Here is a 25,693-nt window from a genome sequence, read left to right as displayed (position 1 = left end):
TTTTTTTTCCCAAAATAAAATCATCTACTTGTCTTTCTTAGACCTGGTCTAACAGATAAATTTGTTCAAAGTAATAATAGTAAGGTGATTATAGTTTATATATAAGTGAAATGAATTACAGAAATGTTATAAGAGATGAGAGGGAAAAATTGGGAATACTCTGTTATGAGGGGTGTGCACCATGAAGCAGTAGATTGTTACTTATAAATGGACTTGAATTAGTTGCAAACTTTTAAGAAACCACTGAAAGTTATTTTTAGATGTGACATGTTAACAGGAGATTAAAAAAAAAAAAGGAATCATATAAAATGCTTGATTAAAACCAGAGAAGGCAGAAAAACATAGGAAGACTAAGAAACAATAAGGGCAATGACTAGAATAATAAATATGGTATGTATTAATCTAAATATATTAAAAACCACTTTAAATGAGAATGATCAATTAAAAGACAGATACTGTCAGAGTGGATTAAAAAAAGACCCAATCACATAATGTCTTTGAGAAAACTGTTGTAAACACAAAAACACATATGTAGAAGTAACATGTTCAAGAAAGATATACCAAGATGACACTAATCAAAAGGAAGCTGAAGGGGGCACCTGCCTGGCTCAATCAGGAGACCATGCAACTTTTGATGTTGACTTGGATTCAAGCCCCATGTTGGGTGTAGAGATTACTTAAATAAATAAAAACTTTAAATAAAAAAAGGAAGGTAAAGTCATTGTATTAATATCAGACAAAGCAGATTCCAGAGCAAAGAAAATGATAGAGAATGGCATTATATAAAAAGTTTATTCTTCAAGAAGACAGAACAATCTGAATGTGTTCCTAACAGTATAGTATCAAAACTCATGAAGCAAAAACTCATAGAACTTAAAGGAGAAATAGAAATATATATTATTGTTAGAGATTTCAGTATGTTTCACCATCAGTAATTCACAGAAGGAGCCAGCAGAGAATCAGTAATGATATAGTTGAACTGAACAGCACCATCTGTCAGTTGCATCTAATTTGCATTTATAGAATATGTCATCCAGCAAAGGCTACATATACATATTCTTCTCAAACTCACATGGAACATTCACCTTGCTAGATCACATCTTCAGACATAAGATACATCTTAACAAATGTAAAAGAATGTAAATCATACGAAGTATGTTCTCAGACCACAACAGAATTAAGCTAGAAATCAACACTAGAATGAAACTCAAAAATTTCAAATTATTTGTAGATTAAACAATGCACCTTTGAATAACATATGGGTCAAAGAAAAAGTCTTGAGAAGTTTAGGAGTTTTAATCTAATGAAAATACAGCTTATCAAATTTGATGCAGCAAAAGCAGTGATTAGAGGGATGTTTTATAGCACTGAATACATATATGTTAGAAGCAAAGAAAGGTCAAAAATCAAGAATCTAACCTTAGGAAACTAGAAAGAAAGAAGAGAAAATTAAATCAGAAGTTAAGAGAAAAAAATAATAAAAATTAGAGCAGACATCAATGAAATTGAAGAGGAAAACAATAGAGAAAATCAATAAAACCAGAAGATGGTTATTTGGAAAGATGAATAAAATTGATACACCTCTAGCCAGGCAATCAATAAAAAAGAAGATACAAATTACTAATATCAAAAATGACTGGGCGCCTGGGTGGCTCAGTCAGTTGAGCATCCGACTTCGGCTCAGGTCATGATCTCATGGTTTGTGGGTTCGAGCCCTGCAACGGGCTCTGTGCTGACAGCTAGCTCAGACCCTGGAGCCTACTTCAGATTCTGTACCTCCTCCCTCTCTTCTGACCCTCCCCTGCTTGCACTGTCTCTCAAAAATAAATAAAAAACATAAAAATTTTTTAATTAAAAAAATGAAAGAAAGGGCATCACTAGTGATCTCATGGACATTAAAAGGGTAATGAAGGATTGGTTGCTTCTCTGTAGACCGATAAATAATGAAGCAGCAGAAAGAGAAATCAAGGAATTGATCACATTTACAACTGCACCAAAAACTGAAAGATACCTAGGAATAGAGAGATTAAAGACCTATACTCTGAAAACTATAGAAAGCTTATGAAAGAAATAGATAAAGACACAAAAATATGGAAAAACATTTCATGTTTATGGATTAAAAGAACAAATATTGTTAAGATGTCAATACTACTCAAAGCAGTCTACATATTCAATGCAATTCCTATAGAAATAACACCAACATTCTTCACAAAGCTAGAAAAAACAGTCTTTTGTGTGAAACCAAAAGAGACACTGAATAGCAACAGCAATCCTGAAAAAGAAAACCAAAGCTGGAGGCATCACAATTTCAGAATTTTCCTAGCTGTATTACAAAGCTGTAATCATCAAAACAGTAAGGGACTGGCACAAGAACAGACACATAGATCTGTAAAACAGAATAGAAAACCCAGAAATGGACCCACAAAGGTATGGCCAATTAATCTTCCATATGCAATGGAAAAAAGACAGTCTCTTCAGCAAATGGTGTTGGGAAAATTGGATTGTGACATGCAGAAGAATGAAACTGGACCACTTTCTTATGCCATACACAAAAACAAATTCCAAGTGGATGAAAGACTTAAATATGAGACAGGAAGCCATCAAAATCCTAGAGGAGAATATAGGCAATGACCTCTTTGACCTCAGCCACAGCAGCTTCTGACTTGACATGTTCCCAGAGGCAAGGGAAATAAAAGCAAATATGAACTATTGGGATCTCATCAAGATAAAAACTTCTCCACAGTGAAGCAGTCAGGAATGCTAAATGGCAACCTATGGAATGGGAGAAGATATTTGCAAATGACATATCAGATAAAGGGTTAGTATCCAAAATCCGTTAAGAAGTTATCAAACTCAACACCCAAAAACAATGTACTGAAGAAATGGCAAAAAGACATGAATAGACACTCTCCAAAGAAGACATCCTTGGAGCACCTGTGGCTCAGTTGGTTAAGTGTCTGACTTCAGCTCAGGTCATGATCTCCTGGTTCATGATTTCAAGCCGTGTATTGGGCTCTGTGCTGACAGGTCTGAGCCTGGAGCCTGTTTTGGATTCTGTGTCTCCCTCTCTCTCTGCCCCTCCTCCCATCTCTCTCTCAAAAATAAAGATTAAAACAAAAAGAAGACATCCAGATGGCTAACAGACACATGAAAAGATGCTCAATGTCACTTATCATCAGGGAAATACAAATCAAAACCACATTGAGATACCACGTCACACATGTCAGAAAGGCTAAAAGTAACAACTCAGGCAACAACAGATGTTGGTGAAGGTGCAGAGAAAGGGGACCCTTTTGCAGTGCTGGTGAGAATGCAGACTGGTTAAGCCACTCTGGAAAACAGTTTGGAGGTTCTTAAAAAACTAAAAAAACAGAACTCCCCAACAGTGCAAGAGGGTTCCTGTTTCTCCAGCATTTAGTCTCCTGATTTGTTCATTGTAGCCACTCTGGTGTGAGGTGATGTCTCAGTGTGGCTTTGATTTGTATTTTCCTGATGTTGAGTGACATTGAGCATTGTTTCGTGTGTCTTTTGGCCATCTGGATGGCTCCTTTGGAAAAGTGTCTATTCATGTCTTCTGCCCATTTCTTCACTGGATTATTTGTTTTTCAGGTGTGGAGTTTGGTGGGTTCTTTATAGATTTTGGATACTACCCCTTTCTCAGTTATGTCATTTGCAAATGTCTTTTCCCACTTTGTCAGTTGGCTTTTAGTTTTTTTTATTGTTTCCTTTGCAGTGCAGAAGCTTTTTATCTTGATGAGGTCCCAATAGTTCCTTTTTGCTTTTAATTCCCTTATCTTTGGAAATGTGTTGAGTAAGAAATTGCTTATGGCTAAGGTCAAAGAGGTTGTTGGCTGCTTTCTCCTCTAGGGTTTTGATTGGTGCAGCTGCTCTGGAAAACCATGTGGAGATTCCTCAAAAAATTAAAAATAGAACTACCCTGTGACCCAGCAAGAGCACTGCTAGGAATTTTCCAAGGAATACAGGAGTGCTGATTATAGGGTCACATATACCCCAAAGTTTATAGCAGCACTTTCAACAATAGCCAAATTATGGAAAAAACATAAATGTCCATCAACTGATGAATGGACAAAGAAGATGTGGTTTATATACACAATGGAATACTGCTTGGCAATAAGAAAGAATGAAATCTGGCCATTTTCAGCAACATGGATGTAACTGGAGGGTATTATGCTACATGAAATAAGTCGGTCAGAGACAGACACACACCATATGTTTTCATTCATATGTGGATCTTGAGAGACTTACAGAAGACCATGGGGGAGGGGAAGGGGAAAAAAGTTACAAACAGGAAGGGAGGGAGGTAACCATAAGAGACTCTTAAATACAGAGAACAAACTGAGGGTTGCTGGAGGGGTGTTGAGTGGGGGGATGGGCCTTAAGGGGAGCACTTGTAGGGATGAATACTGCGTGTTATACATAAGTGACAAATTACTAAATATTGTTCCTGAAACCAATACTACATTATATGTTAACTAACTTGGATTTAAGTTAAAAAAAAAAAAGTTTGGGAAGTCTTATTATACCATCAAAAAAGGCACAGGACTAAACATTTGAAGCCCTGAGTTATAGTCCCAGCCCTGCCACTTACTGGCTTTACAAACTTGTACAGTTTACTCCCTCAGTATCATCTCAGTATTGTCCTTACCAGATGAGAAGTTTGGAAGGAATGAGTTCAATGGGCCTTGTGAATGCTGACATTCTAAGGATTCTAAAGATTCTCATATGGCATTTCTGAGCCAAAAATGACAGTTGTGACATTTGCAGAAGGAATGACCTCTGAACCCCACCATCTCTCTGTTGGGGCCCAGTAGGCAAAAGATACCCTCAAACAATATTTGGCCTCCTGGGCCACACATATGGCTTCTGTTCATCCTATGATTTTTCTCATTGCTTTGCAAAGAGGCATGTACTTTTAGGCTTTGAATCAACTTGGGTCAGTCAGTGACCTTCCCTTTATTTTCTGGCTCTGTGTCTTCTGTTGGGAGTGAACATAATCCTCTGCCAAAAGATTTGCTTATAAAAAGATGAGCATCTTACCCTTGAATAACTGATGAAGGGCCTTGAGGAATGTATATCTCATAGAATTCTTCAGGTTTATCTTATGTTTAAAACCAGACTATTATTAGGGGATTCCTCTTTTGTAATGACTTAATCCTGTTACTTACTACTGTCCTGATAAGAATGACCTTTTCTGGAGCATGTCTTTACTTCAAGGACCTTGAGCTATGTAACCATTAAAGAAACGATGTAATCACCCATGGTATATAAGACCCTGGCTATCTTAATTAAGTGTGGCTTTACTACCATTCACGTTGTCTGTCTGGTTGGGACCTTTTGACTGGGGTATGTGGGCTAGTCCCCCGCATCTCTCCCCTCATTTTCTACTCCCTCTGCTTCTTCTAACTCACATTGGTCCCATTTTCTCTTTCTCATGCCCTCCTCTTCTGCCTGATTTTCCCCATTCGGTGTATTTCTGACAGAAGACGAATGATTGGCCAAGTATATCAAAGGATTTAGCTTATCACTGGGCTGTCAGAAGAAACAGCAGAATTTCTCCAGGTATGCGTTACCTGAGTCCATCTGAGTAGGTAATCTCTGTGCTATCTCCTGTTCATGCCATTTCCCATATATATATGAGTGTATATATTTTTTAAGTTTTATTTATTTTGGGAGAGATGTGGGGAGGGGCAGAGATAAAGGGAGAAAAAGAATCCCAAGAAGGTTTCACACTCAGCATGCAGAGCCAGATGCTAGACTCATCTTACAACCATGAAATCATGAATCCAAAATCAGGAGTTGGTGACAGGCTGATTGAGCCACCCCACTATCCCACCACTTTCCATCTTGCATTTGATTTATGATTACCTCCAGTCTGAAGCTTTCCATACTCCATTTTGGGGACGCTGTCCTTGAAATATCCTGAGCCCCACTTCTATGCCTTTTCCCAAAGAAACCTACCGAGTATGATTGTTGGTTGCCTCATCCTTTTTCCTCTGGGTCCACAAATGGCTGAGGGTTGAAGAGCATAAGCTCAGGAACCAGAAAGGCTGGGTGTGAATCACACTTTGCTACTTTCTAGCTTTGTGACTTTGGATACGTTTCATGTCCTCTTTGACCCTTAATTTCATCATCTAGATGCAGGTGCTAGATAAACTGCTTATTGTGTCTTGACTTAGGGGCAGGCCTAGGAATGCAGAGTTCCTAGACTGCCTTGAAGGTTGTCCACCTAGCTAACCCTGTTTGTTTGTTTTTTTACTGCCAGGTGGCTTATTATCATATTGGAGGATTCTTTGAACCTCATTTGGATTATTTTTTGGTAATGTTACTCCTTTGAGCTGTGTTTTGAGTGGCAGGAGAAGGTCAGAGCTCATATGGGAGGTTTGTCTTCTAGCTCATGGGGCCTCTGAATTATCAAAGATAAATCTTTAGGGACTTTTTTAAAATAACATCCAAAAGAGGAAAAAAAACCTTTACCCCATTCTTCTAATGTGATGATGTCTCCTTCAGGCACCTGGAATTGAGTTGATTTCTTGGGATGGAAAGTGATAGTGTAAGAACACGAGTCTGAACCTGGTAGACGCCATGACAGGCTTGAAGTTTCCCCTCTAAACTAGGTCTAAAGGTCAGTCTCTCCAGAACTATTAGGTGGTTACACAATGCCCAAGACAAGAGGGACCACCCTTGTAATACCCTTAACATTCCTAAGGGCGGCCTAGATCAGTTATTGCCTAAGGCTAGTTACACCCTCCATGAGGGTCCTGGGTCCTGGGCCTACTCTGTGATTGGTTAGCACTCTAAATGTTGTAATTGGATAAACCTGCTGTCCATAATATTGTATAATAATAATTGGATCACTGTACCTATTTCCTATAACTCCCCATTCCCAAACTCATAAAAGTCCTACCCCAGGGCTCTCTGGCTCTCTCCGTTCCACCAGCTTGGAGTGAGCAGAGGCCCGGGTTCGAACCTGCAATAAACGACCCTTGCTTTTTGGCTTTGCCTCTGGACTTTGGTGGTTCATTTCTGGGGGACTCCCGAATTCTGGGCATTACAATAGAGGAGTGCCATTTGTTCCTGTAGTGGGGGTTAAGGGTTGCATGCCATCTGGGGAAGGTTCCCCTCAGTGCTACCCCCATGGAGGAGGCCAGAGGCACATGGCTGCAGCCCTAGATCCTCTCACATCCTACTGGATGGTAAGGAAAGCACTCACTGCCAGAGCTCAAGAGGGGGTAGCCTGTGAAGCCTGTGTGGGCGTGTGAGTGGAGTTGGCCAGATAATGGAGGGGAAGCCACATGGCCAGCCTCCAAGTGGGGCTGGAGCTACTCTGCTGGGGTCTAAAACTTTAATTGAGAATAAAGAAGATTATAAGAAAATGGGAGTGAATGATCCATCTCTAACCTCTTCCAGCCCTTTTTTCATAAAAAAGACCATATTAAACTTATGTATTTGACAACTGCATAATCCTGTCTCCAGTGACAGTCATTTCTCTGTTTTGTGATCAGTGTGACTCACAAGAACTTTTTCAGTAACAAATGAAATGATCCAGGGGCATGGAAAATATGACTTTTACACTGTCCTGAGTTGGCTATGAGCTCCAGCATTTTCATTGGCAGGAGGTTAATTTTGAAAAAACCCAAAACAACAACAACAAACCAAGGTCTTCTGCAACTTGCCAGGAAAGGCTCCAGGAGAGCAAGTCAAGGTGGTCATGCATATATTAAAGAATCATTGTGGTGGGCTGGATTGCTTTCAGTGGGAACAGGTGAGGTGCCAACTCTGCTGCATATGCCTTTGCACCAGCTACCCTTGTGACTTCGTTAGGAGCTCTCAGCATCCCAGTAAGTGAATTCTTTCTTCATACGCTCAATCTAAATGAAAGATATAATCTTCATGGGAAAATTGGTTGTTTGCTAAGTAGTCTAGGATCTACAGTTATGGTCATTCATGCTCTAGAGAAGAGGAGATCAAGACCTCAAAGGAAAGGTCTCATAAGCTGGGAGATCTAGGTTTTGTAGTCTTTGTAACCCGTGTAGTCATTGTGTCGTTGATGTTAATCTTCGAGGTGGGACCTTGCGAGACAGATAAACATTGTTGTGTACTTACCAATCTACTCTGTAATCAGGGTGTTTTCATTGCCCTGTGTTAAGGGCCTAGGCATTGCTATTGAAGAGATGTTTGCTGGAAAGCCTGTTCTGTGACATCCCCTGGCCAGGATTCTGCTGTTGAGCCTTATAGTCTGTGTGAGCGTACAGATTAATTACCTGGGCAGGGCCCTGGATGTATTCAACACTTTCATTCTGACTTCAATATATTACATATTCTTTACAACCTCAATTTTAACTGGTTCAGCTATTCTTTTTTTTTTTTTAATGTTTATTTTTGAGAAAGACAGAGCATGAGTGGAGGAGGGGCACACAGAACCTGAAGCAGACTCTAGGCTCTGGGCTGTCAGCACAGAGCCTGACATGGGGCTCAAATCTACAAACCGCAAGTTCATGACCTGAATCACAGTCGGATGCTTAGCTGACCAAGCCACCCAGGCACCCTATGTTCAGCTGTTCTTTGTAAGGAGTGGCAAGATATGCCTGTTAATGATGTTGTTGGTACTTTGAGTGGCTTCTTTACAATCATTGTGGGGATATTCTTGTTGCATGCTTCTAAAGATAGCAGCTTTAAAAAAAAAAAAGATAGCAGCTTTAGTCTAGCTAGTCTCCCTTTTTCTTTTTGAAAAGACAAAAGAGCAGTGAATGGCAATCTCTCTAACATGTATGAAGTTCTTAATAATAATGAAGAAAGCTTAACCTATGGATTTGAACAACACAGTGGTGAAAATGTCTCCTGAAGAAATGGAGATCTCACAGCTTTTTAAACATTAATGTAATTAAAAGGTTAATCTATAATTGTGTTATAAAGTGAATTTGAGTATCAAAATGTGTATGAAAAAACATTGTCCTCAACAAATCTTCTCTGGAGACAATCTTTTTTAAAGTTTCACAGATTTGGACCAAGAAATTATTTTTTTTATATTTGTATGTTGGTACCTCACTAAAATGACCTCATTACTTGGCCAATTTCTATTGACATTGTATTAATATAGAGGTATTTAAAATTTTCCTTTTGCCAAATCTAAGTGCATTAACAGTTTTAAGTCCATAAAAATGGTTTATTTTTTCATTGGTGAGGAAAATCTGAAATGTACATTTGTCATCTCCACTCCATCAATCCCTGACCATTTGGGAGCTTTTTGATTTAAGAAGGAAGAAAATTTTCCTAATCATTAACCTGTGATTTACCATACCTATACAAATGATTTTAATTTTTAAATGTTAGCTTAAGAGAATCCTTAAATGAATTATTTGAAGAAATAACTCATTTACCAAAGAAAAAAATGTGGGCAGTTGCCCAGTGGAAATCTTTCGCATGCTGTGATTTATCACCACACATTTGATGGTCTTCCTATTCCTTGATGGCACATTGCTAAACCAGCACATCCTGAGTTTGTCAGGCAGTAGCCTGACTGGTTTCATTCTTCACCTACTCTAGTTCCTTGATATCTAGAACCTTAATTACCATTTTACATCAGCTCTTGTACTTTTCAGTGTATTTTCATGAGTTATATTGTCATTTATATCTTCTAACAACTCTGGGAAATAAAGTCAAATGACTACTTCCTTAAATTTAGCTCATTTTATAGTGAAAAGAAAAATGGAAACCATTAAAAAAAAAAAAAGGAAGTGATAGGGAACCACACAGAAGCCTTTGCTCCTACCTGTGGCCCCTCTTGTGCTAGGTTCCTCTGCCTTCTCTGTTATCATGAGGAGCACTGGAGTCGATTACTCTGAGCTCTAATACTTTGGCCTAGCACAGTTCACTGGTGTGGCTGAGCCAAACAGAAAGAGAAGATAGACAATTTGTCCTTTCAAAAAGACAAACTAAATTAGCAAACTAAACAATGAATGTTCTTTAACACCTTTCATGTGCTGATTACTCTCCTGGGAACTAGGGCTAGGAAAGTAGAGAAGACAGTACCAGTTCTCATAGACCATAGTTTTTTGGTTTGTTTGTTTTTGTTTTTGTTTTTGTTTTGGAGACATACATATGAATAACTGCTTCCTAAATAATTGAAAAAGCATTAAAAAGGAAGTATATGTCCATGGTCCTGAGGCCCAGTGAACAGGCATACAGCCTGAACATTCAGAGAAGTCTTCCTGGAAGAGCTAGGTCTGAGCTAAGACTGTTCCTTTAAACCTGTACCTTCATAAGAAGATGTCCCTGTAATGTAGCTGAGGGCAACTCTCTCTCCAGTCAGGATGGACTCAGTGGTTATGGGAAAATGGGAAACCATGTTCTTGCTGCTGCTGGAAGAGCTTTCACAGAATAAAACAAATAGACCTTGAAAGCAAAAGCCAGCCTAGTCCTATGGATTTGCCCCCTTTGTGATTCTACTCTGAACTTTTCCTGACTTGACCAGCCCTAGGATAAAATGTTTTCTCAGCGTGGCATATACTTCTTTTTAGCCATCTTTTTTGATCCATTTCCTGCATTGAGTTTTCTGTCTCTATCATGGACAAATGTATGAATTGGTGGCTTGTTATGTGAATGTAACACTTAGTTCCTATATCAGCCCTTCTTGCCTAGGTTCTCTTCTCTACTGCCTCTCTGCTCATGTCCATCCTGAAGGGGTGAGGTGACCTCCATTTGGCTGTGATAGGCTTCTCTTTTTTATATCACATCCTTAATTTTAATTGATGGAAAAGCAATTGTTTTCTGTGCTTCTTAACTAGTTAAGTCTAAGACCTGCATTTCACTTTGCATTTTTTAAATTTCACAGTATTTGACAGTGAACCTTTGGAGATTGACAAGACCAGGATTTGTGTGGCCACATTCACGAGTTATGTAAGTATGGTCAATACTGGATTGTCCTGTAGGCACACAACAGAATTTGTCTTTTGAAAAACACACTAGAAGATTCTTTTTTCTCCTTTTAAAAATATATTTTATTTTTTTAATAGTTTATTGTCAAATTGGTTTCCATATAACACCGAGTGCTATTCCCCACAGGTGCCCTCCTCCATGACCACCACCCTCCTTCCCCCGACCCCCTCTCCTTCTCCCTTCAGTCCTCGGTTCGTTTTCACTATTCAGTAGTCTCTCATGATATGCATCCCTCTCTCTCCCCAACTCTCCCCGCTTCCCCTCCCTATGGTCCTGTTAGGTTTCTCCTGTTAGACCTATGAGTGAAAACATATGGTATCTGACCTTCTCCACCTGACTTATTTCACTTAGCAGGACACCTCGAGGTCCATCCACTTTGCTACAAATGGCCAGATTTCATTCTTTCTCATTGCCATGTAATACTCCATTGTATATACATACCACATTTCTTGATCCACTCATCAGGTGATGGACATTTAGGCTCTTTCCATGATTTGGCTATTGTAGAAAGCGCTGCTATGAACATTGGGGTACATGTGCTCCTATGCATCAGCACTCCTGCATCCTTTGGGTAAATCCCTAGCAGTGCTATTGCTGGGTCATAGGGAAGTTCTACTGATAGTTTTTTGAGGAACCTCCATACTGTTTTCCAGAGCGGCTGCACCAGTTTACATTCCCGCCAATAGTGTAGGAGGGTGTCCATTTCTCCACACCCTCACCAGCATCTATAGTCTCTTGATTTGTTCATTTTAGCCACTCTGACCGGTGGTGTGAGTTGTATCTCAGTGTGGTTTTGATTTTTGATGATGAGTGATGCTGAGTATTGTTTCATAAAAACACACTAGAAGATTCTAATGATTTTTTTAAACATTTTTAAAAATAGTTTATTGTCAAATTGATTTCCATACAACACCCAGTGCTCTTCCCCACAAGTGCTCTCCTCCATCACCACCACCTTTTTTCCTCCCTTCCCCTTCCCCTTCAACCCTCAGTTCATTTTCATTATACAATAGTCTCTCATGATTTGCATCCCTCTCTCCCCATCTCTCTTTCCCTCTTCCCCTCCCCCTGGTCCTCCATTAGGTTTCTCCTGTTCTCCTGTTAGACCTTTGAGTGAAAACATGGTATCTGTCCTTCTCCACCTGATTTATTTCACTTAACAAGGACACCCTCGAGGTCCATCCACTTTGCTACAAATGGCCATATTTCATTCTTTCTCATTGCCATATAATATTCCATTGTATATATATACCACGTCTTCTTTTTGTTTGTTTGTTTTTGTTTTTATTTTATTTTGATTTTTTAAAGTAGTTTATTGTCAAATTAGTTTCCATACAACACCCAGGGCTCTTCCCCACAAGTTCCCTCCTCCATCACCTCCATCTCTTTCCCCCCTCCCCCTTCAGCCCTCAATTCGTTTTCAGTATTCAATAGTCTCTCAAGTTGTGTGTCCCTCTCTCTCCCCAACTCTCTTCCCTCTTCCCCTTCCCCTGGTCCTCCATTAGGTTTCTCATGGTTTCCTCTTAGACCTATGAGTGCAAACATATGGTATCTGTCTTTCTCTGCTTGACTTATTTCGCTTAGCATGACACCCTCGAGGTCCATCCACTTTCCTACAAATGGCCATATTTCATTCTTTCTCGTTGCCATGTAATACTCCATTGTGTGTATATATATATATACCACGTCTTCTTGATCCATTCATGTGATGGACATTTAGGCTCTTTCCATGATTTGGCTATTGTAGAAAGCGCTGCTATGAACATTGGGGTACATGTGCTCCTATGCATCAGCACTTCTGTATCCCTTGGGTAAATCCCTAGCAGTGTTATTGCTGGGTCATAGGGAAGTTCTACTGATAGTTTTTTGAGGAACCTCCATACTGTTTTCCAGAGCGGCTGCACCAGTTTACATTGCCACCAACAGTTTAGGAGGGTGCCCGTCTCTCCACACCCTCACCAGCATCTATAGTCTCTTGATTTGTTCATTTTAGCCATTCTGACCGGTGTGAGTGGTATCTCAGTGTGGTTTTGATTTGTACTTCCCTGATGATGAGTGATGCTGAGTATTGTTTCATAAAAACACACTAGAAGATTCTAATGATTAACCTGGTATAGGAGCTACTATCACTTAGTTATTAGAATTAGAGGGAGAAAGAAGGAAAGGGAAGAGTCAGAATTATTTGGGGGACTTTCATTTTACACCACACTTCTTTATTCTGTTACTCCTTAGATTGTCAGTCTCTTGAAGAGTAAAGATCTAGAACCATTTGTTTTGCCAATACCGTAATGTTTTTTTGCCAATCAGGTGTGTTTTTCTTTCTGGACAAAGACTAACTTTTTAATTCTTAAAATAATTATCTTGCAATGAGGGGTAAAAACCCTCAAGATTCATAGATATTTATGAATTTTTTTCTACTGCCTTTCTTTCTCTACCAAAAATTGTATCAAATAACACTCAAATATTTTCACAATCCTTTTAAGATTTCTTAATTTCACGGGTGTCTGGTGGTTCCTGTTGAGTGTCCAACTTCAGCTGAGGTCATGATCACGTGGTTCATGAGTTTGAACCCTGCATTGGGCTCTCTGCTGTCAGCACAGAGCCCACTTCAGCTCCTCTTTCCCCCTCACTCCCCCTCCCCAACTCATTCTGTCTCTCTCTTTCTCTCTCTCCCCCATCTCTCAAAAATAAATGAAACAGTTAAAAATTTTTCTTAATTCCAAAATTATAACATATTTATACTTCTATTTTGTCAGGGACTTTTCCAGAGAAATTTGCTCATAATTGGTGACTGCTTCAAAGTGGAAAGAGTTCTGACTCATTAATCTTACTCATTCCTTTTGAAAAGAAATGATGGGCAATATTGACATTCTGTCATATTCCTTTACTCAATTTGAATTTGATACAATATGAAGATCCTTCTCTCTTCCTTTAATAATAGCATCATTGATGAGCCAAGAAACAAAATAAGACAAAACCTTGATTTGGACAAGGAGTTTTTTTTTTAAGCATTTTATAATTTGACTTAAAGAAAAAAACCACAGTGGCATTTCTTAATCAGTGTGAGGCCTAAGCCAATGTGAACAAGTTTTCTTTCAGGAATTTTTTGAGCATGACCATTTGTTCAGATTGTTGCGTGCATGATAACAATTTGGGAAATGGACAAGGATAGTCTATTTTAGTACAATGGACAATGTCACAATAGTGAATTTCCTCTGGTTTCCAAGATAAAGTAGGGAAAAAATCATGAATTACAAAAAGAGTATAAGAAATTTTATGCCTCTTTAAGTGTTCTGCTTCCAGAACAGTTTTGTACTAGTTTCTTGGAGTTGTAAATTGATGGTTTTTCATGAAACTTTGCAAGTTTTTGGCTATTACTTCTTTGCATATTCTTTATGTCTTTTTTCTCTTTTTTCTTTCCTTCTAAGACTCTGGATGGTTTCCCTCAGGTCTCTGAAGCTCTCTTAATTTTTCTTCATTCTTTTTCTTTCTGTTCTTGAGACTGGATAATTACAAGTGGTATTTCTTCATGTTTGCTGATCTTTCTTCTGTCAGTTTATATATGCCATTGAGACCTTCTAATTAATTTTTTCAATTTCAGTTGTTGAACTTAACTCCAGGATTTCAATTTTTTGAAGAGTTTTGTCTTTTTATTGATAGTCTGTGTTTGGTGACACAACATTACCATATTTTCTTTTAGTTTTTGTTTCCTTTTGTTCTTTGAGAATGTTTAAAATAGCTGATTTAACATCTTTTCCTCATCTGGGGTTCCTGGGTAGTTCAGTCAGTTAAGCATTTAAGTCTTGGTCTTGGCTCAGGTCATGATCTCATGGTTTGAGTTCAAGCCCCACATAGGACTCTACTGACAGTGCAGAGCTTGCTTGGGATTCTCTCTCTCTCCCCATCTCTCCCCCTCCCCTACTTCTATTCTCCCTCCCCCCTCTCCCAAAATAAACAAATAAATAAATAAATAAACATTAAAAAAAATTTTAAGTCTTTTCCTAGTCCTCAGAGACAGTTTGTGTGATTGATTTTTTTCTTTGTATGGGCCATCTTCATATTTCTTTGCATATCTAGTAATTTTTTTAAAACTTGAGCAATGTGGCTGTTACTCAGACTCTCCCAACCCCCCAGGTTTGTTTTTATTGTTACTTATTTTGGGTTTTCTTGTTCAGTGACTTTTCTGAATTAAATCTGTAGTCTGAATTCCTTGTTCTCTCTGGAGACTCATTTCCTACTTTTTTTTTTGAAATTGGGGTAAGATACATAGCATACATAAAATTTACCATCTTAGCCATTTTTAAGTGTACAGTTCAGTAGTGTTAAATATATTTACATTGTTTTGCATTTGTTTTCTTACTTTTTTCAGTTTCTGAAGGCTTCCTGCATGCCTTAGCTCATGGCATCCTTCTCCATCTTTAAAGCCAGCAGTGTAATATCTTAAAATCTTCCTGTGACTCTTTTTGCCTCCCTTGTCCATATTTTAAGAACTACTGTGATTACATTGGGCCTACATGGGTAATCCAGAATAATCTTATTTTAAAGTCATCTTATTAGCAACATTTATTCCACCTGCAACTTTAGCACCCATTTGCCATGTTATATGACATATTAATTTCTAGGGATTAGGACATGGACATATGTGAGGGGATATTAATTTATCTACCACACCCCTGTATCTCCCAATTACCTGGGATATTTCACTAGTCATTGCATTCCTTTCCACTGGTATCCCATCCAAATTTACCCTTATAAAGGTTTAAACAAATATATCACCAGGTCATACCAGGAAATATTGATATTCCATCTATGGTCATTGATGGAGTCTTCATTGCTAGCTACCAGAAAGATAATCCAGTGCCAAAACTCCATTTTAAAATCTGTCCAAGAACCCTTGGTACCAACTGATTTTAGGTCAGTTTGCTTAGGTAAAGACTCTGAACTGGAGATTTGCATTTTGGAGTAACACCTGTAAGGCAACTGGGAGAAACAGGTTTGAATGGTACAATACAGGGAACTATGATGCAGTTGGAACTTAGACCTTAGTCAGTCCCATAAGGAGCTCTTGAACTGGGAATGCCCTTTACAATTCCCCTAAATTGAGGCAAGATGCCTAGACCAAACATTGAATGCAGATCCTCCCCAGGTAGATTGCATAACTGTATGTGAGACATTTCTCTTCAGATAAGGGCAATGTCCAGAAGGGAACATAGCTGTTAGCCCCCAGCAACCCTTACTCCCAGCAGCTTCAAAAATGAGTAAGTACTTCAATCCAGAAAGAAGCATCTAGATGGCTTATCATCCTATCTACATCATAGGCTTCATTGTGTGAGCTCTGGGCTGATTGGCTGAAAGGAGGGAGAGAAAGGGAGAAGTACTAGATTTCAAGGGGCAGAAGAACATGAATTAATATATGTCCAAAATATTCCTTCTTTTCTAGTAATCCTGGCAAGACAGCATTGGATCAGCTTCTCCTGGGGGTGGTTACAGACAAACTGTGGCCCACTGATTCTCCTGGTGCTATTTCTTGCTGCCAAGTCTCAGGGAAACATAAAGTGGGCCAAGTAGTGTTTCTAGAACCTTTCTCATGGATCCCCAGGAAGAGGCAGTTGGAAGAAAGCTAGAGGCCTATGCTTGAGGCCTGCAGAGATGAGTTCTAGGGCAGAGGTACCACCATAAGAAAGGGAAAAGCAATAGGGTTTTACAAACTAGGGGCCAGATAGTATTCCAACTCATGGATATTATGTGAACTCTAAGGCTCATGGAGACTGAATGATGGTCAGTCCAGATAAATGTTCCTTTAAAAGAATTAATTAGCTGGCTGAGAAGTGTAGAATGAGCACTGGCTTAAATATCCTCCACTTGTACTCTGGCACTGACTTCTTTATAGAGTTCAGACTCCAATAAAGATCACTGGCCTCATGGTCTTCCTCTGGCAGTGTACCCTTCCATGTGTATAAATGCAGTGGTCAGTCCTTCTCACAGAGTGTGTTAGGTCAGAAGCAAAGTTGAGAACCATACTGCACACTTGAGAGTTCCCAACTATGAATCAAGGAAGGCATGTGTCTGTTTTATTTGTCACTGTGTGCCAGGATTGGAGATTGTTTTACTGCATCGTAGGTGCTCATGAATCCTTCTGAAGCAAAGGATGAGCACCTCTGCCAAGTTGAGAGCTTTAAGAGATAGGGGAGTTAGGGGTACCTGGGTGGCTCAGTCAGTTAAGCATCCAACTTTGGCTCAGTTCATGATCTCAGTTTGTGAGTTCAGGCCCTTTGTCAGGCTCCATGCTGACAGCTTAGAGCCTGGAGCCTGGTTTGGATTCTGTGTGTGTGTCTCTCTTTCTCTTTGCCCCTCCCTTGCTTGTGTGCATGCTCTCTCTCTCTCTTTCTCTCTCTCTGACGGTGTTAACAGAAACTAACCTGTTCTAGGAAACAGTTCTCCCTTCTTGAAAGAGAAAGGCCTCAGAGCCACTGATCAGAAAGTACTTACCCAAGCTGATCTTCACTGAGGGCTGACTATTTGTGGTGGGGAAAAAAAAAAATAGCATGGTGCATACCACCTTCTCCCTGGATCAAGTGGCATGTAAAGTCTGAGAGCCTCAGGTGAGAAGGGCCAACCACTGTGCTTTGTTTTCTCAGATGAGTGATGCAGAAGCTGGTGGTGCCACTGTCTTCGCAGACATGGGGGCTTTGATTTCGCCCAAGAAGGTAAGTTTTATTCTTTGTAGGTCACTGGTTGCATCAGGGCTCTGCCCTTGTCCCTTTCCTTGCCCCATTTCTTGGCTTATTTGACTATGACTGTGGTGCCCTCAGGAATGTCCAGCCTACACTCCAATCTTGAGGTCCCTACTTGGAGTGAATGAGTAGGGGCTCCTTCAAGACAGGTCGGTTTCCAGATTATTCATCACAATAGTGAGGGTAGATGCTGCTTGGGGAGTGTTTCTGAACTTGCAGAGCTCTGTCCCCTTGTACAGAAGGAAGTGAGAATGTTTTCTTTCAGTTAAAGTTTCAGGAGCACTCCTTGGTTAGGTCCCAGAGAGTTTGTGGAGCTGAGATTGTGAGTATATATGGAGCTAAAGACTTTCCCTGAATAAAAACAAATCCCATGCTTATCACACATGGCATCTTCTTTGGAATTCAGAAATTGTGTCTTCCAGGGACCCTCTGTGATTAGTTCCCTAAAAACCAGCTCTAGGATATGTTCAATAGGGCTTTTCTTTCCAGGGGACAGCCTGGTTCTAATATAACCTTGTGAGGAGTGGGAAAGGTGACCACCTAATGAGACATTCTGCCTGCCATGTGCTTGTGGGCTGTAAGTAGGGAGAGTGGTCTAAGATGTGGGTTAGCCATGGCCGTCTCAGACTGGGCTTGGGTGGTTGATCTTAAATTCTGAGGTGGGATTAAACTATTGCCAAGTTCTGATAAAGCCAAGACAGTTTACTTGTGTAGAATTTCCTATACTAACCATTTTGGAAACCTCTTTCATCCATCGGCTCTTTACCCACTCAGTTGGTGGAGAGGGCCCAGACAGCTGATTGAGGGCTACCTGAGCACTCTGAGAATATCGTGAGAGTACAGTGGAGACATTTTGAATAGGACTGTGAAGAAGAGTGGTTGCTTGTAGTCTGGCAAGGGGTGAGAAACAATGGGGAGGGGGAACTAGAATCAAAGAGGGAGGAGGTGTCCCAGGCAAGCTAGGCCTCCATGGAACAACGTACAAGCTAAAACTGGCATCATAGATGTGGGGACCAGCTGCTTTTATCACTGGGTAAGGGAAGACATGTGTCACAGGGGCCAGGAGAGGAGGCTCAAGGCTGGGACCAGACTGCAGAAGCTTGACGTTTGTTCTGGGAGCAGCTTGGGGAGCCATGGAGAAGCTGGAACCAGAATGTAAAAGGAAGTAGTTACAAAGAGATGAGTTTATACCTCCTAGAGAATTTTAGGGATAATAATGATAGGTTCACAGAAAATTGAACAAATGAAAAGAAAATGAGATAATTGCTGCCTTCAGGAGGGAAAAGTTGTATAAGAAATGTCAGTGTACTCTACTAGATGGCTCAAGTGTGAGCAACATTTATGTGACATAATAATGCAAGCTTTGAATAGTCATTTAATTAAAACTTGTAATTTAACTATTGGAGAATGAGAAGGGGAAATATATATTTTTGGAGTGGTGTTAAAAATTCCAAATCTCAGTCTTCCATGGTAGACCATAAATATATTAGATCTAAAATTTACAGTCAAGGAATAGCATTATTAGTATTGCATTTAGAAAAATTAGGATAAATATTAGAAGAAATAAGTAAAAATGTTGAATGTGCTCTATAAGTGGGTATTGGTGGTCAAAGGAGAAGGTGAGATAGTCCCTTGTACTACTACTTGACTTTTTTCAACTAACTGCAAGTATTACTTTGTTTTTTTTAATATTTATTTTTGATGGGAAGGAGGGGCAGAGAGAGAGAGAGAGAGAGAAAGAAAGAATCCCAAGCAGGCTCCGCACTGTCAGCACAGAGCGTGAGGTGGGGCTCAATCTCATGAACCATAAGGTCATGACTTGAGCTGAAATCGAGGGTCAGCTGCCTGAGCCACCAGGCACCTCTACATGTATTACTTTAAAAAAGAGAGTGAGGGAGAGTGAGAGACACAGATCAAGGGAGACTACTGAATACTGAAAACGAACTATGGACTGAAGGAGGAGGGGGTTGGAGGGAGGGAGGTGATGGTCATGGTGGGGGGCACTTGTGGGGAGAAGCACTGGGTGTTATATGGAAACCAATTTGACAATAAACTATAAAAAAAATGAAAATACTATGACTTCATAGTCATAAAATCAGTTTATTTTTTATTCATTATACAAGAGTCTATGTTGAGGAGTGATATTACAGTTCACATGTATCTGGGTCACAGCTTTAGGTGACAGACAATGCTAAAACCAGCTCTGCTACTCTGCTACCCACAGCACACAGATCAGGTATGCTGGCCCCCAGATCCTGAGGTTGACGTCCAGCCCCCTCATATTCCTGACAGGATTCCTCATCCCTAGCTTCTATATCTTATTTCCCACTTGCCATATCCCATTAATATCAAGATGCTTGGGGTCCTTGATACACACCAAAGTGGTTCATTCCTTAATGTCTTTCTTATCCTGTTCCTACCTTCTGGACCATCTGATATATCCATCTTTTTCCTCAATAGCTCTTGTGCAGCTTCATGTCCCAGCTCTGGGGCCTTCTTTTCTTCTCTTACCGGGTGAGATGCCTCTGACTCTGCTCCCATGGCAACCTCTACCCACCTGTCTTGTGTCACTGGCTAAATTATGTACAATTATCTTTTTATTCATCTTCCTTACTAGGTCATGAGCAGCTTGGGACGTGAGACTTGACTTTCTCAAGTCTAATTCCAGGGCCCAGCACAGAACCTGAGTATAAGGGATTATCAGTTTTGGCTACTGAGTGACAAGACCGTAATCCACTTTCTCCCTATTCAGTTTCTAACAGGTGGTTTCCATGAGTGAGGACAAGAGTTCTTGAGACCATGTGGATCAACAGAAATTGACTGACATCCTTTTTTGTCCTTTCCATCTTGGCTCTAAGCCCATATCTTTCTTTTTCTTTCTCTCTTTTTTTTTTTTAACCCTTCTGTGTTCCAGCCCCATTCAGGTGAGAATTTGGAAGAGTGCAGGTCTGGAGCAAGGGAAGGCAGACTAGGACAAGTCCCAGGTGAGCTGAATCCATACTGATCTGAACATCTTTCTGGTTAGTCGATGGTATCTCCATGCCCAGAGGACAGGGTTAGAGTGGCTATAGATTCAAGCTTTGTAGTGCCATATAGTGTCTTTGTAATATATTTTAGTAAATCCAACTTCCAATACCTTATTTACACATTTATTCACTTGGCATTTCCATTGATTGAGACTTTAACCAAAAAATAAAAAGTCTCTGTGAGAAGCCTAAAGAGCCTTATTTTGGGTGTGATTCTAAGAGTAGAGAAACATTACCAAGTTCAACGTTTTTTACTCTTTGTGAAGACCAAATTGAGGAGTTTGAGTAATGAATGTCTTAGTGGTTAAGAGTCCTCGCCTTGGGTTTTTGACCTACGTCCAATATTCTTTCTCTGTGTTTTCCAAGCTGCAACATGCAAGAGGTGTTTCCTCCTTGCCTCACAGAGGATTAGGAGAACTGCAATGCTGTAACAGTTTTCAACGCTGCTTATTTTCAAATTGTGTATACATTTGAAAATAAATGTATAAATCATACAAACTTAAAGAATAGTAAGGTGTAACACCTTAAAGAATAGTAAGGTGTAACCACCACCCAAGTTAAGCAAGAGGGCAATAAAGTCTACCTTAAAAACCCCTTATGAGAGACTTCTGCATATGGCAAGGTGGAGCAGAAGTAGTTTTCCTTATTCCTCTCACTAAGTATTGCTAAAAACCCTGGACATTATATTTAAAACAAACATAAGAACATTCTAAAAAGTAGAGGGAAGAAGGCAGACCAGCTAGGTACCATGGGACACAAGGAATGATACTGCAGTGAGTCCCCTGGGTTTTCTTTTTGCCGTGTATTGTCTCAGACTTGGTACTGGAGAAGCCAGAAACCTGGGAAGACCAACAGGTAGAAACAGAAAAAAAGCCAAAAGAAAAGCCTGTGTCCTCTAGCCAGAGGACTGGAAAAGAGGAAACCTAGCAAAATAGAATACTTTTCGATGGTCACCCCCAAACTAATTAATACATCTACCTCTAGCTTTAGTCTGCATCTTGCAAGTGTTAATATATTACATTATTATTACTCAGTTCAACATATTTATTTTATTATTATTTTCTTTTCTTTAGAGAAGGAGACAGAGGAGCATGCAGCTGAGGTGCCTAGAGGGAAGGAGAGAGAGAATCTCAAGCAGGCCTTATGCTCAGTGCTGAGCCCGATGCAGGGCTTGATTCCATGACCGTGATCATGATACATGAGCTGAAATCAGCAGTCAGATGCTCATCTGACTGAGCCACCCAGGTGCCCCTATTTTTTTTTTATTTTTTTATGTGTTTTGTTCTTTAACCTATAGATTATTTAGAAGCTTTTTTCTTAATTTCCAGATTTGTGAGATTTTTTTCTTTTGTTATTAATTCCTACTTCAATTATATTTTGACCAGAAAATATAGTCTGTTTCTTTTCAATCCTTTAAAATTTCTTAAAATTTGCTTAGTGATCCAGTAGTGGTTAAGTTTTGAAAATATTCTCAGTGAACTTAGAAAGAATGTATATTGTGTAGATCTAGGACTAATGTTCTACAGTTCTATGGACATTAATTAGGTTATGTTTGTAAATCATGTTGTTCAGATATTCTGTATCCTTCCTGAATTTTTTACCGGCTTTCTCAGTAAGTTACTGAGAGGTTTGTTAAGCTCTCCTAGTATGTTTGCAGATTTCTCTAGTTATCCTTATATTTCGGTTAATTTAATGTTTGAGGTTATGGTAGTAGGTACATACAAATTTAGAATTGTTAAATCTACCACATGGATTTAACCTTACCACTATGACACATTTATCATTTTTATCTTTAGTAGTAATTTTTGTCTCAAAGTTTATCTTGTTGGATACTTGCATGGTTTCATCAGATTTCTTGGGCTAGTATTTGCATAGTAGGTCATTTTACATTCTTTTACTTTAAACTCTCCTTATATCTTCTATATGTCTCTTATTTACAATATATAGTTGGATATTTTAATGCAGTCCTACATTGATTAGCATTTAGTCTACTTTCAGTTAATTTAATTATTCATATATTTGGCTTTTAATCTACTATTTTCCTGAGTTCTTTCATTTTTTTCCACTTGTTCATGTCTCTCTCTTTTTTTATCTTTGCCTTCTTTTAACTTTCATTTTATTATTCCATTTTCTCATTCTGTTGTCTTGGAGGTTATTAAACTCTTAGCTGGTTTTTTAAAAATGTTTTTATTTGTTTATTTATTTTGAGAGAGAGAGAGAAAGAGAGACAGCATGAACAGGGGAGGGTCAGAGAGAGAGAGGGAGACACAGAATCTGAAGACAGGCTCCAGGCCCCAAGCTGTCAGCACAGAGTCTGACGCGGGGCTCGAACCCATGAACCGTGAGATCATGACCTGAGCCAAAGTTGGACACTTAACCGACTGAGCCACCCAGGCACCCCTCTTAGCTGATCTTTAAGTGGTTGTCCTACAAAGTATGACATGCATTTTTTATTTATCATTTTCTTATATTATTTGGTACTTTTACTTCTTCCTAGACTACACAAGGACCATAGAATGCGTTCAGTTTATGTATTTCTCTCTCAATGTATATGCCATTGTTATTTTATATTTTTTGCTCTTATTTTTAGGTAATTTTAGGTTTATAGAAGAGTTACATAAATGGGACAGAGCATTTTCATGTGTACCTTCCTCTGATGTTAACATCTTACATGACTATTAGACGCTTATTAAAGCAAAGACATTGCCCTAGGTATAGTACTGTTGACCACAGTAATGAATTTATTCAGAATTTTTTACTATTGTCCTTTTTCTGTTCCAGGATCCAGTCTGGGGTACCACATTTCACTTATTTGTTGTGTTCCTTTAGACTATTTTTGTGATATTTCTTCAGCCATCCTTGTCTTTCATGACCTTAGTGATTTTCAATAATCCTGGGTATTTATTTTGTAAAGTGTCCTTTATTTTGCAGTTTGCATTTGTTTGATGTTTTCTCATGATGAGATTGGGCTTATACATTATTGGAACAATGTCACAGAGGTGTTGTCCTCTTCTTGGTGTTACCTATCAGGGAGTACCTGATATAACTATGGGTGACTGGGGATGTTAACTTTGGTCATTTGCTTAAGATGGTGTCTGTTAGGATTCTCCACTGCAGTTACTATTTTTCTCCTTGTAATTAGTAATTTTTTTTGGGGGGGGGATACTTTCAGACTTTGAAAATACCCTTTTCTTGTTTAAATTTTAACCTGCTAATTTAAGCATTCATTGGTAGTTCTTCACTATAGGAATTGTTACCATAGTGTTCTAATGGCGATTTTCTATTTCCCTCATTTCTTCTATATGTATTTATTTTATTTTATCTATTTCTTTTGAGAAGAGGCAGGGAGGGAAGGAGCAGAGAGAGAAGGAGAGAGAATCCCGCAAGCTCCATGCTGTCAGTGCAGAGCCTGACGCAGGGCTGGATTTCATGAACTGTGAGACCATGACCTGAGCCGAAATCAAGAGTCAGATGCTTAACTAAGACACCCAGGCACCCCTCTTCTTCTACCTTTCTTCACTGGAATTTTTCTATCAGGATCTTTGGTCTTTTTTCCCTCATTTCTTTGTTTATTTAATCATTTCTGTATATCACCATGAAGTCATAGTTACTTATTTTATTCTCTATGCTAGACTCTAATATTTTCGTTATATATTTTGTTGCCCAAGTTTTTCCAACTTTGTCCATTTTGAGCTTTTTCAGGTGGTCTCCTGTGTTCTTTCAACATGCCTCCATTTTTTTTTAAAGCACCTTGTTACTTTCTAGCACCAAAAGATGCTATAGGCTCATCTTATATTTCAGTTTATGTATTTCTCTCTCAATGTATATGCCATTGTTACCTTATAGTTTTTACTTTTATTTTTAGGTAATTTTAGGTTTATTGAAGAGTATTGTCATTTTACTTTTTACTTAAGTCATTATAGGTATGTAGTGGTATCTTATCATCTCCATTTCCTTAGAAATTAATAATAGTCATTATTTTTTAATGTCCTTATCTGCCTTCTGTATGTTTTCTTTGGTTAAATATCTATTTAGCTCTTCAGCCTATTTAAAATATTAAGCTGTTTATTCTCTTACTGAGATTTTAGAATTCTTTATATTTGATGGATATAGGATTTTTTAAATCATGTATGTTTTACAGGTAACTTCTCCTAATATTTACCTTGTTTAATTTCTTATTTTTATGGATCATGACTTTTCTATTATCTTTGTCTAATCAAAGGTCACAAAGATTTTTCTCTTCTATTTCCTTGGACAAATATTATGGCATTAGAGTATACATTTATGGCTTTGATCCATTTTGAGCCAGTTTTGTGTATCATATGAGGTAAAAATTGAGGCTTATTTATTTATTTACTTTCTTATGGATAACCAGTTCTAGCACCATTTATTGAAAACAGTTTTCTTTCTCTGTTAAATTGCCTTTGAAATAGTATTATTTCAAATTCAATATATTGAATAATTGACTGCAGATATATAGGTCTATTTCTGGTCTCTGTTCCTTTCCATTAATCTATGTGGTTATACTTTCACTAATACCACAGTGTCATAATTACTGTAGCTTTACAGTAAGCCTTTGGAGTCCTATAATGCATTCAGTGGCATTCAGTACATTCGTAATGTTGTGCAGCCATCACCATTATCACTTCCCTCATCCACTTTATTTTCATCACCCCAAAAGGAAACCCTGTACTCATTAAACAGTCACTCCTCATTTCCCCTTCCTCTAGCTCCTGGCAGCCACTGATTTGCCTTCTGTGTCTCTGGATTTGCTTGTTCTGGAAATTTCATATAATTGGCATCATACAGTGTGTAGTCTGTTGTGTCTACCTTCTTTCACTTAAGAGAATATTTCCAAATTCTCTGTGTTATAGGATGTATCACTACATTTCTTTTTGCGGCTGAATAATAATTCATTGTGTGATATAATGGGTTGAATAGTATCCCACAAAAGATATGTCACATCTTAACCCCCAG

General features: G+C 38.9%; 1 long non-coding RNA gene and 1 pseudogene across 1 annotated transcript; both read left to right on the top strand.

The window, feature by feature from the left end:
• Positions 1–7,558: 7,558 nt before the first annotated feature.
• On the top strand, positions 7,559–8,890 carry LOC115294672 (annotated as a pseudogene).
• Positions 8,891–10,850: 1,960 nt separating this feature from the next.
• Positions 10,851–21,811, top strand: LOC115293632. Its single transcript, XR_003909539.1, has 4 exons — positions 10,851–10,917; positions 17,595–17,663; positions 20,605–20,674; positions 21,790–21,811. It is a non-coding gene; the product is annotated as an uncharacterized LOC115293632 (long non-coding RNA).
• Positions 21,812–25,693: the final 3,882 nt, after the last annotated feature.

Source organism: Suricata suricatta, chromosome 6 (assembly GCF_006229205.1).
Source record: "Suricata suricatta isolate VVHF042 chromosome 6, meerkat_22Aug2017_6uvM2_HiC, whole genome shotgun sequence".
NCBI classification, from domain to species: domain Eukaryota; kingdom Metazoa; phylum Chordata; class Mammalia; order Carnivora; family Herpestidae; genus Suricata; species Suricata suricatta.
Note: the sequence above shows the minus strand (reverse complement) of the source record. Positions and strands in the feature narration are given on the sequence as shown.